This window comes from Amblyomma mixtum, chromosome 2 (genome assembly GCF_055824585.1).
Source record: "Amblyomma mixtum isolate Tamu chromosome 2, ASM5582458v1, whole genome shotgun sequence".
NCBI classification, from domain to species: Eukaryota; Metazoa; Arthropoda; class Arachnida; order Ixodida; family Ixodidae; genus Amblyomma; species Amblyomma mixtum.
This window is the reverse complement of record NC_143013.1, coordinates 46,578,456-46,590,520: the sequence shown is the minus strand read 5'-3', so window position 1 is coordinate 46,590,520 and position 12,065 is coordinate 46,578,456. Positions and strand designations below refer to the sequence as shown.

Sequence of the window (12,065 nt, the reverse complement as noted above, 5' to 3'; positions counted from 1 at the left end):
TTAGCCTTTATTTCTAGATCTGTTTCCACGTTGCCTGTAATAAAAATGGTTGTGTCATCGGCATACGAAACGAATGTAGCATTATCTGTGCAGCTTGCAATGTCATTTATGTAAATTAAGAATAAAAGTTGGCCCAAAATGCTTCCTTGCGGCACACCAGTGGTAACTGCCTTCCGTGAAGATATTGCGTTATTGGCATCTACAAATTGTGACCTGTGGGACAGATAAGATGACAAATAGGCCGTTTAACCTCCTCTGAGGCCGCGAACTCCGAACTCCCGGTAGCGCACTCCACGTGCGGCTGCCTTGTCTTTGCGGCGTCACCGCAGCTAAGCGGACACAACAGAGAACAGGACGCTTTGCCCGTGCCAAGCGTTTCCCAAAAAGACCGCTGGCTGCTGAGATGATCTGCGACCCGTGCCCTTTGGCTAGGCCTAGCGGGTGTTCGGGGCAAGGTGGCGACAACACAGGAAGGAGGTGCTTACCTATAGCGCCATCTCGCTGTGGCGGCTCGCCGGGCTTGATGTCGACTCTCTCCAGCCACAGCCGGTCATCGCCGATTTCGGCGCATTTGCCCGCCGTCTCTTTCGGCCAATCAGTGTCCGCTTCTGCGGTGCTGGCGATGCGCTGTTGCGACCTGTTTGAAGAGGGCAACGCTGCGCTCCCGAGCAGGCCCTTTGGATGCTCGTCCGTTGCTGGTAAGGGAAGCGTCAGCTCCCTTCATTCGCCACGGCGTGCCTACTCAGCCTCAAGGAGAAACATCACTCCGGAATCCCTACACATTGTCGCCTGTGTAAGCGTTCTAGCTTTCTAGCATCGCGAGGTTAAACGAACAAAGCTCCAGCAGGCGCAACGCCTGGCCACGTGCTTAGGGCTTCATCAGTGTACTTGGTACTTTCCGAAATAATAGCTCTGAACAAGCACTCCCTGCTAATTTCCCCACCTTCGTGCTTGAAAGCTCGCCATGCAGTATGCTAAGCACCTTGCCCAGATAGATGCGGGTGCAGGAAAAGTCCTGTAATGGACGGCACTCGGTAAGACAGCTCCCTCAAATAGTGTATTTCCCTACTTATCCGTCAGTATCCTATCTGCTTGTCCGTCTTGCCCTTCAGTCGCAAAATCATCTGAGGCTACCATGAATCAATCAGAGGAGGCTTTTGGCGACCAGCATCTGAGTGCCTTTGTTCGCTTGGCATCCACTATGGTTCCCATATATGTATACAAGTGGCCGGCATGTGTAAAACCAGCGTGGGAGTCAGGTTCCCTTGGCTGCGGGACATAAGCTTAGTCATCAGCGTAGACTATACTGGCACGCCATTTGAGAACGCGCACTCCGCGGTACGCGCGATAACATTCAACGGTCCTGGAACGGTCTATTTATCTTTGTCCCACTCTAGTACGCTCATCTGTCTCATTTGTTGTGATAGCTGCTGTCTACGAGTCGTGTCTATTCATTTTACCAGCGCATTTCTAGCCCTGCAGTGCATTGGTCTAACCTTACTCTTTACCGTTTGTGCACTGTATGCCTTTTCAGACAATATACCGATCACGGAGGAGCTGGCCGAAGAATTCACGTAAGTATAGAGACACGCCTCGTTCCCGCATTCTCAGAGCACTTTTCGCACACAGGAAGCTGGACCGTATGCGGCAGACGAGCCTGATCGGCGTCGGCTTCTGCGCAACGTTGGGAGGCATGGGCCTACTGTCGGGACACGTCATCAACTACTACCTGGTCGGATTTCTCCAAGAGTTGAGTACCATGCAGTGGCCACTCCCGGGATCTCTGGTAAACGAAGGGCCGTTCGCTGCAGGGAGTACTACCAGATGAGGATAAGCCCGCTGGCGTGGTGCGTCTTCCACCTCCCGCTCTGCTTCATGCTGCTCGGCGTCACCTGGGCAGTTCTGCACTTCCTCGCACTTGGCAGGCCGTGAGTGCGACCCACCGCTCACTGAAAAAGGAGTCGCAAAAGTATTCATACGCTTCACGACCGCTCGGCGCCGAGTCCTCATCAAAACCTGTCAGAATATTGCATTTTACAACAGCTGCACACGCGACTATGGCGGGGAATAGCGTCGCAACAGCCGCAGTAATCCAGAAGCTGCTGAGCTGACTTCCTGGTCAACCACTGAACCGAGTTAACTAACTGAACGTCATCTGAACGTATGAGAGGCGGGAGCGGTGTAGCCGCAGCTCTCCTTTGCGCCGCGGAGGAGGACACACTCGTTTGTATGCCAGCGACAAAACCAAGATAACGCAACTAGAAAAAGTATTGGTGAAATGCTCACGCGATAGTCTTGGAGATTTCTTGCGACCCTGTAACCGAGGGGACAGCGTAAAGTGATGTGCACGGCTGTGGCCCGTGAGCGAGTTTCTGCTTTGGTTTGGTTTATGGGGTTTAACGTCCCAAAGCGACTAAGGCTATGAGAGACGCCGTAGTGGAGGGCTCCGGAAATTTCGACCACCTGGCGTTCTTTAACGTGCACTGACATCGCACAGTACACGGGCATCTAGAATTTCTACTCCAAAGAAATTCTAGCCGCCGCGGCCGGGATCGAACCCGCGTCTTTTGGGTCAGCAGCCGGGCACCATAGCCGCTGAGCCACCGCGGTGGCATCGTGAGCGAGTTTCTATAAAGACTTTCAGAATAAGGTGTCTTTATTGGTTAGCTAGGGGCTGTTTGGCGGAGCGGCCCTCGTGTTGACTGACTCGTTCAGCCCCGCAGGTCTCGGCTCCGAAGGCCGGTGCCAAACTCCATTACGGAGGAAACTGTACAGTAGGTTTATTTGTACATATTTACAGTCAAGAAAGGAGTGCCTCGCTCACAAAACAACATCCCGTTAAATACGCTTCGTATTCCCCAAATCCCTGACTGGGGCTCTCTCGCTCTCTCGCAACTCGGTGGATTTGAAGGGGTAGAGACAGATTCATCAAACACTGATGTGCCAGTTTGACCATTGCGGCAAGTCTTCTGTTCGTTGCCTCCGTGGGAAAGAAATTTCCCTCAGCCTCCCAGCAGGTGAATGAACTGCCTCGTACACCCCCGCCGGATGTCCGAAGCACGAGATCTCTGTCGAGGACACAGCCGTCTTTCAATTTCATTTCATTTATTTCATCCTTAAAGGCCCGAGGGCATTAGATAAGAAGGCGCTACAATTGGTACAAAACCAGCATAAAACGCGCCCGCACAATGAACACACACTACAAAATTCAAAAGCTAAAGATAAAAAATAGAAAGGATAAAGGGAGTACATGCGCAGTGAAAGCGTACAAAGAAAAAAATTCGCTTGCGGCAGTGAGCACAGATGAAAGTCATTAATAATACATGGTAAAAATGACTAAGTATTCATATATTCTTAAGATGACAGGCGAGTTTCGTGCGAAAGGACTTTGAATCGCTGCATAAAACTATGTCGTTAGGTAGGGCATTCCAGATGGTTATTGCGTGGGGGAAAAAAGAACTATTCATTGCTAATGTACGGGTCTTGATACCGGCTATGGGGTGGCTATGGCTAAGGCGACTACAAGTTCTTATCGGGGATTTTACGCAGTGGGTGTCTTGAAGCTGGATGGTTGAAGTCTTACCTTGGCGTTTATGTTAACTGGAAGATCGTTGATGTAAATTAGGAACAGCAGTGGTGATAAGCCTGCGCTCTGGGGGACACCTGATGTAACATTAGTGAGGGGTGAGCGGTAACCATTGCTTGAGGTAAACTGCATGCGTCCATTAAGAAATGTTTCAATCCAGGTTATAAGGTTTTCAGGAATGCCTAGGGAAGAGAGTTTGTGAGCAGGTGTGAGTGCGGAACACGATCGAAGGCCTTGCAAAAATCTAAAAATATGACTTGGTTTGGTTTGGTTTATGGGGTTTAACGTCCCAAAGCGACTAAGGCTATGAGAGACGCCGTAGTGGAGGGCTCCGGAAATTTCGACCACCTGGGGTTCTTTAACGTGCACTGACATCGCACAGTACACGGGCCTCTGTAATTTCTCCTCCAAAGAAATTCAACCGCCGCGGCTGGGATCGAACCCGCGTCTTTCGGGTCAGCAGCCGAGCACCATAACCACTGAGCCACCACGGAGGCTAAAAAGATGGCGTCGATTTAAATGTTGTCCATTAAGCGAAGGATGTCATGTGTGAATTCAGCCATTTGCGTTTCACAGGAGTAGTATACTTACGGAAACCGTGTTGGTGAGAATAAATGAAGTTAACTGAATCCAGATGTTTCATTAGATTGGACGTTATAACATGTTCAAGTAATCTAGAAGGAATGCTCATTAAAGAAATAGGACGATAGTTTGAAGGATTTGTGCAGTCACGCTTTTATTAAAGATTGGTATGATTTCGGCTATCTTCCAGTCATCGGGGATTTCTCCGTATTCTAATGATTGTGTAAATATTAGATGTAGTATCTGTCTTGAGACTAAACAAGTGTTTTTCAGCAGTTTACTGTTGATGTGGTTGCAGCCAGATGATGAAGTAGTCTTGAGGGAACTAACTAGATTTTCTATTCCCGTCGCGGTGAGTGTGAATTGAGGCATGGGTATTGTTAGGGTGGTTGGGGAAATACTTGGACTGCAAGCTGCTGAGGAGAAGACTGAACAAAAATATTTATTTAGAATTGTTGCGCACTCTTTACTGATTGGATCACGATCAGCGTCTAAAAGTTCAATTCGATTGAATTGTAATTTAGGGGAAAGAATGCGCCAGAGTTTATTCGAGTTGGATTTGAGGATTTCGTTATTTTTCGTTATATTCTTTCGCACATTGGTGGTACCATACCCACACTGCGTGCCGGTTATGCAAGTTAGCAGTACTACAAAGCCGTTTTTTCCTATTAACAAGACTTTTCGGTTGTCTGTTAAACCATTCGTTATTAGAATCGGATTTTACACAAAACGCCGGAATGTGCTCATTTTTCAACGAATGGGCAGTGGTCTTAAACAGTTCCCAGTTGGCATTAACCTAGCGAGTTTGATAAGCAATCTGGAAACAGCTGTAAAATTCTGATAAAACATAATTGGTGGCATCGAATTTAGCTCTTCTGTAGTCAGGGATTACTTTTTTTGTTGAGGATCGTTTTATAATGGGTATTGAAAGATAGATGTTAAGTAGGTTGTGATCACTAATGCGTGGTAACACGGCTATACCTTTTACGTCGTAGGGGAAGTAGTCAGGAGTAGGTCAAGAACATTGTTTTCTCTTGTTGGGCATGTAATGACCAGGTGTAGGTTGAGGTCAAGTGTTAAATCAAGGAAGTATTTTGAATCGTTGGAAGATGGCCTATTAAGCACTGAGAGTAAGGGCCAGCTAACGTTCGGGAAGTTGAAATCGCTAAAAAAAAAAGTTAGAGGAATTAGGAAATTTATTTTTGATATTGTTTAAGGTACGACCAAGCGTGTCACAGAAGGATGAGTCGCCATCCGGTGGTCTGTAGCAAATTCCAAGAACTTTCCTTGCCTTGTCGTCCAAGCATACCCACATGAGTTCAAGGTTGTCGTCAGTGCTGATGTAAGACGATGATTATGTGTTCTTGACAGCTGTGAGGACGCCACCATCTTTTCTGTTTTTCCTGTCGTGCCGGTATATTGTGTAGTGAAGATCAGGGGAAACGATTTCGCTGTCTTTGATATCCTCGTTCAGCCAGGTTTCCGTTAGTAGCACAGTATCAGCGTCGATATCACTAATGAAGCTCTCAAGTGCGTCACATTTTGGGGTGACGCTCCGGATATTCGTGAATGCAGTATTCAGACCAAGGCATAACGAAGAACGCCGGATGGAGACGCCGATGATAGCACCTGTTTTTTAGTGGGTCATGGCATGGTTCCTGAAGTGCTTTCGGCGGGTGGTCCTGTGTTACGTCGCGCGCTATCTGCTTATTTAGGGGTTTCCAATACGCTAGCAGTGGCAGGGTCGTAAAAATAACATTTATTGCCGCATACGCTTGTCAAGAGCGAGTTTAAACGCGCACTTTTGTGGTCGAATGAAGTGAAGTAGCTTTGAACGTGCTTGGCGTGCAGGAAATTCAGTTTTCTCTGATGGCGAAGCTTTCGCCCGCAGGACGATATGTTCTCTTTGGTTTTGAACTGTGTGAATTTTACAACGATGGGGCGTTTCTTGTCGTCGGGGTGACTTCCAATACGGTGAGCACGTTCCATGCTGTTGCTGTCGAGATGAAGATCGGGGTGATCAGAACAAAGGGCCACAATTTTTTTTCTCCGATTCTGCCCATGATTCGTTGTTTGTGTCGCCGAGACCTAAAATAAGCAAGTTGTTGCGGCGCATTCGGTTCTTGGTGTCAGTGTTTGCAGCTTTCAAGACAGCGATTTCGTGGTGTATGCAACAGCAACAGCTTGTTGTATGTGATAGCAACAGCTTGACCTTTCGTCGCACCACTCTGTCCGGCGACCCGAGGGCAGACTCGCCACTTGACGGCGCCGCCATCGCCACTGCTTCCGCCGCTGCTGCCGCCGTCGCCAGACCTCGCCGCACCTTTGCTGCATGACGACTCATGTCTTTTAGGAATTCCTCCCAGGTCTTTGTTCGCCGAACTTAACAGGGCACAGCGGAATAGCGGGACGCCATTGCGCTGGACAATAACCGGAGGGAGCGGCGTTATTGTCCTGCGTCTGCGCACTGGCGCCCTATTATTGTCCCTATGCTCCTAACCGATAGGGCCACCCTATTGTAAATGTCTCTTCTGTGTCTTCACCCGGCAGCTGTACTCGGTTCAGGCCAGCGCTACATGGACCGTCATTTCTCCTGCGTCCTTATCCTTGCGCGAGTTCGTTCTTCCTGTCAGTGTGCCATCCACTTGAGACTCGAGCTATAGCACGGTGTCCGAGCTGGGGTTAATGTATGTGAAGGGAATTCGAAGCGAAAAGAGACAGCGGTGGCTTCTGAGCTCCGGAGACATGTTTCGTACGCCGCAGTCGAGACTTTGCTCATTACGCTCTTAATCTGACACCTTCTAGCCCCACGGCTGCTGTTGTTTTGCTGGTAATGTTGATATTCGGCCAGTCCCTTTGCTAAAGACGTAAGACGAGTCTGGCTTGAACATTTTGCGAATGGTCATGGCTAGGTAGATGAGATTTCGTTTCTTTTTTTTATAGTTAGGAAGTGCGCGCTATGTTTTACCGAAGTTGCGGTCATTCTTTTATGTGCGTCTCTTACCATTTAAAGAAAGACAAGTGAGAGTGCGCTGAGAATCGAAATGCTTGCAGTACGCGGGTTTATACTACAATGCCCTATATAGAAAATGCCAGCATTAAACCCGAGTTTACAGTGCTTCACCTTCTTTTCTTTTGAACAGGGTGGCGTCCAAATATCGGGAGTACATCAACGAGGACCTCAGGAAGGCCATCGAGGAGCAGGTCGAGGCTCTGGGCCCACTGAAGTGAGTTGAGATGTTGCGCGCCCCTAGTGTGGTGAACCACTTTATGCGTGCCTCTAGACTGCAGCTTTCCCACCTTGCTTCCAGCGCGCTACAGCTCACACGTTCACAATATGCTAAAAGCCGAAAAAACACTGAGGCTGGCGACGTCCCCACTTCTAACTGCCCACAACCGCTGGGGTAAAGTAAAAGGGACCCCCGGGGAATACGCACGACCCAGTCACCAGCATAAGCGATCTCAGTGATGTTTTCCAGAGTTCGGCGGATTGGGCTGAATGTGTCACATGGTCACACGCTCGAAAACGCAACACAGCCCCCGACGAATTAGTTATCTTTGGTAAGTTACTGGCGCTGCTATGTGGTTGGACAAAGTTGACCGATTTCCGCCTCTCTTCCTTGTATCCCGCTCGCGCGTAGGGACAAGGTAAAGGGACAGAATCGACTACTCTTATCTGCTACATGCTCCCAGTTTTTCACGCCACGCACACCGTGCGAAATGCTGTGGTCGCACTTGAGCGTCTACTCCTTCTTTTGCAGATTACACGAGGGCGGCGTACTCTTGAACTACGCCCTACTGAGCGCCCTGCTCTTCTTGGGCACCGAATTCACAGATGGACTCAGCCGCCGCACTGGGTTCACCATGTAAGTGTATAGGCTGGGTCTCGCGTAAGCAGAAAAAAAAGGAGAGCGGGAGGGGGGGGGGGGGGGGGAGAGAGAGAGAGATTGCGACATCCTTTCTCCAAATGTTTATAATGTATGTACATCTCAGCATTCGTCCCTTCTCGGTCGCTGACCAGAAAATGCACGTTCAGCAATAGAGGCTCTTCTTGATCGTAAACACACAAATGACAGGGGACGAACTACCCGGGTCGGGGCATGAAGCTTGATGAAATAGTATGCCCGACGTGTTCGTGAAACTAATCAATAATTAAATACGCTGCACTACAGGCACCTGAGCAGAAGTATGAGGCCATATGCACAGGCCTATCATTTATATTGCGGTTTCTCAGTAGGCAAAGGCCACCAACCCTCTCGGGTTCGATCTTCGCGCGAGCCGAGAACCCCGACCAGCCGTCACCACATGCACACTGGGGCACCGCTGCGGCGCATTCAACCTCCGCTAGGATTCCCACAATACCTACGCTAAGCAGCACAACTGCACTGTGATTCCTTTCCTCGTCTGTGTCTTTTTTGCATGGTTTCGCCTCTTCTTGGCTGCCGCTGTCTTTTACTGCAATCCTTGCTGCTCCGTCAACGTCCCCCTACCCAAGGTCATACGCCTTCGGTCTGCTTACTTGACTTCTCAGGTGATTTCGCTCACGCAAACCACGCACTGTACCGTCATGGCCTGTTTTTGAGCCCAAAGGAAATTTCATATTCCTGAAGCTGGCGGCTAGGTTCGGAACTGTAACTGAGGTTGGGGCTATGGTGTTCTTGTAGCAAAAAACCTTCGTCTAGCAGCTGAAGCTGAGTACAGGAGACGAAAGTGCCAGGCGGACTCTAACCCTTACACCGCTGCATGGATCTGTGTGCCTTTCTTTTGCACGCAATCTCAGCACACACAGTGCACTATGGGTGGCGTTCACGATCGTGCTGTTCGTGTTCCCGTCCGAGTCGATGGTTCAGTGCGACCGCGGCCACCGGCTGCTGACCTGGGCTGAGCTGAACAACAGCATGCCCTGGTACACTCTGCTGCTGGCCAACACCTGCGTGCTGCTCAGCAGCTACTTCAGGGTAAGTCGGCCAAGCGAAATTGGCCGACGGTTGTCGAAAGCTTGGTCTTTGATTGGCAGTCAGTCACTCTGGCCAGCCACATGAGTGTCATGCCCCGTAAAAGTTGTAAAAACGCTTCTAGTCTGCATGATTGTTACCACGTGCCACAGGGCGCTTAACATTCATAATCACCGCAGGAATTTTCTAATGTTCGGTTCACCCCACTGCATTATTTTCTGTGGCCGTCGAAAGTAGTTACAGGTTGAGTTCTGCAGCCAGGAGGAAGGATCAGCCCTTATAATCGCCATGTTCAGCCAGAGTCTATCCGACTGTCTGGTGCTCTCAAAATAAGAACAAATAAGAAATAAGATGACGCTAGTTGCTGATGACCAGAAAAGCTGCGCATGAAACGCCGGACCGCATATATAGTGGCCGCACCGTTGGTTTAAAATTGGCCAGAGAAGCTGGACCGAGAATGGCCTTTTGGTAATCTTCTGAGACATTGGGCGTGACATGAGGTCAAACTGACGTCCCACTGTACAGTGTAGTCTACGGGGTCAGAGAGAAACGCGATATAAGATTATAACTAGGGGTTGAACTTTTCGAATTGCTAAAAAAACAAGTACGCTGAGTTTAGTTTTTAAGTTTAGTTTTTAAAACTCGAATAACCGGAAAAAGTCAGTACTCTTGGCATGAAAGGCATTGCTAGCTGACTGTCGAGTACGTAACGTGTTACACTCAGTCAAGGGTAAGCGTGCTGAGACGGTGGTATTGTTGGATAAGCCACACTGTTGTGCAATTTGAGGCATTTTTCCGCTAGCTTACAGGCCTCTGTAGATGTGCAAGCCCCACCTCATCGCCGCCTGCTAGCTAAGCAATGTTTGTTCACTATCGCCACCCGCTTAGAACTGTTAATTGGTTAAGTAGTTTTATAAATAGCATCTAAGACACTGGCACGACGCCGTGCATGGTCGTCATGAAGAGTACCATATTCGGGCTACCGCGACAATTCGAGGCCCGTGTACTGTGCGTTGTCTGTGCACGTTAAAGAACCCCAAGTGGTCGAAATTTCCGGAGCCCTCCACTACGGCGTCTCTCATAGCCTTAGTCGCTTTGGGACGTTAAAGGGACACTGAGGAGAAATTGAAGTTGGCTTGTATCGACAGAATACCAGCTCCTGATTACAAAAACGCCACTCATACTGACAACAAAGCTCTTGTAACGTAGAAAAGAGCAAGAACCAAAATACAGGTATCGCCGCCACAGGCCAAACTCGCAAGTACAAGCGTCATGAGATCATAGAACAAAACAGTGTTGCTAGAACGAATGGTTCTAGCAACACCAGGAACCAAGAAACCATGCATCACTGAGGCGCAGCCAATGCATGCGCAAATCTCCTTGACGTCGCCAGATGGCGCCACGTGCCCGGCTGCTACGCGCGCTCCTGAAGCATCGGGACAAATCAGCGCCTGTTTTCCGGCGGTAGGCGGGCTCCCGGTATCCCGCTAGCGGTAACAAGGTACACGGTATGCTAAAGGTGTCTATTTGCGAGAACTTCGTTGACGACATCGAGAACGAGATCCATCGTAACGCTGGCAAAACGCCAGTGCAAACGTAATCGAAGCGACTGTAGCGACGGCCGCAATAGCCGATAGATGCCTTCAACGTGCGGCCGGCGGTAGCTTTCTTTTCGGCTGCTGCTAGGCCGCACGCCGCACTGCTGGTAGCCAGAAATCACGGAGTCTGCGTTACGTCATGTGCACGTCATGTTTCACGTCTCTTAGTCCTCTGTCGTCATAGACGAATCCCAAGTTTGAATCAGAGCGGCGGGAAAAACTTTTTCAACTTCGAATCCAAATTTCTTAGAAATAAATGCATCTTTCGCTGCCGGCCAAGTGGCAACAAAGCCATGACATGCCGAACTATCGGATTTTACTATAAAAAAAATATTAATAGTGCTCTCCTCAGTGTCCCTTTAAACCCCATAAACCAAACCAAACCTGAGCCGCAGTTCTATCGCTGCCATCAACACGCAGACCACGTGATGCCCCACCCCCTCTCTCAACTAAGCTCGACAACCCAAACAAAACTTGTCAACCCAGTTCTTAGAACTTACTTCCCCTTGGGCTCGTGTCTGCCGGATGTCCTGCCTTACTTTCTCTATGACGAAAGTAATTCCTTCTACAGGCGCACCTCCGAGTGTTAAATTACTGGTAAATTATATTAATTACTGGCAAACGAACTGTTCATGTTGACAAAAATGACGTGACGTGACTCTAAATGACTTTTGAACACGCATAATTGGCATATGAAATCAACGAATAAAGTCAGTAATTCATTCATATAAATTAATACTCGCCGAAAAAAAAAGCAGAACTTGCACTGTGCAATAAAAACCGAGAAAAGTCCGTCGAATTTTCGAAAAATAAAAACTGAATGCTCCAGCTCCTAAATATAGCCAATTTAAAGGGGCATTTATTGTTCTTAAGGTTTGCACAGTTTTAAAAATGGTCTCACAAATATCTTAAGCAGAAACCTGTAATTGAACCGAACATAATGTAACCGACACGTGCAACGATAAGCAGTTTTGCTACGCCCAGTGGAGGAGAGTGTATTTTGGCACTTGTCCGTTAGTGCAGCCCCTCCCCTTCTCAAAGAGCAAGGAAGGCGCGAGGGTGAGCCTATCGGTAGAGCCTCCGGGAATGGGAAGCGAGGCGGCAGCGCCGCGATCGAAGCGATGTAATGCGAGAGAACGACACAAGATGGCAGAATGCGCGCGGGGTGCTTAGGGTGCCTCGATGCCAGCGCTGGGGTGCTCACTCGGCGGCGAGGAGGAGCAGGCGTGCACCCTTGCGTCCCATCCTACGATTTCTTGCGCATCTCCCAGAGGTGCTCTAAGCGTCAATCAGTAAGAACGTCTTCGGCAGACACCATAGAAACAGCTACATAGTTTTTTTCTT

General features: G+C 49.0%; 1 pseudogene across 1 annotated transcript in view; it reads left to right on the top strand.

The window, feature by feature from the left end:
- Positions 1-12,065, top strand: part of LOC149359221 (Na(+)/citrate cotransporter-like) — a 29,904-nt pseudogene that overhangs the window by 11,792 nt on the left and 6,047 nt on the right. Inside the window, exons 5-10 of the transcript XR_016288766.1 lie at positions 1,535-1,574; positions 1,630-1,749; positions 1,812-1,928; positions 7,312-7,395; positions 7,930-8,034; positions 8,949-9,126. The product of XR_016288766.1 is annotated as a Na(+)/citrate cotransporter-like (transcript). The remainder of the gene's footprint in view (positions 1-1,534; positions 1,575-1,629; positions 1,750-1,811; positions 1,929-7,311; positions 7,396-7,929; positions 8,035-8,948; positions 9,127-12,065) is intronic.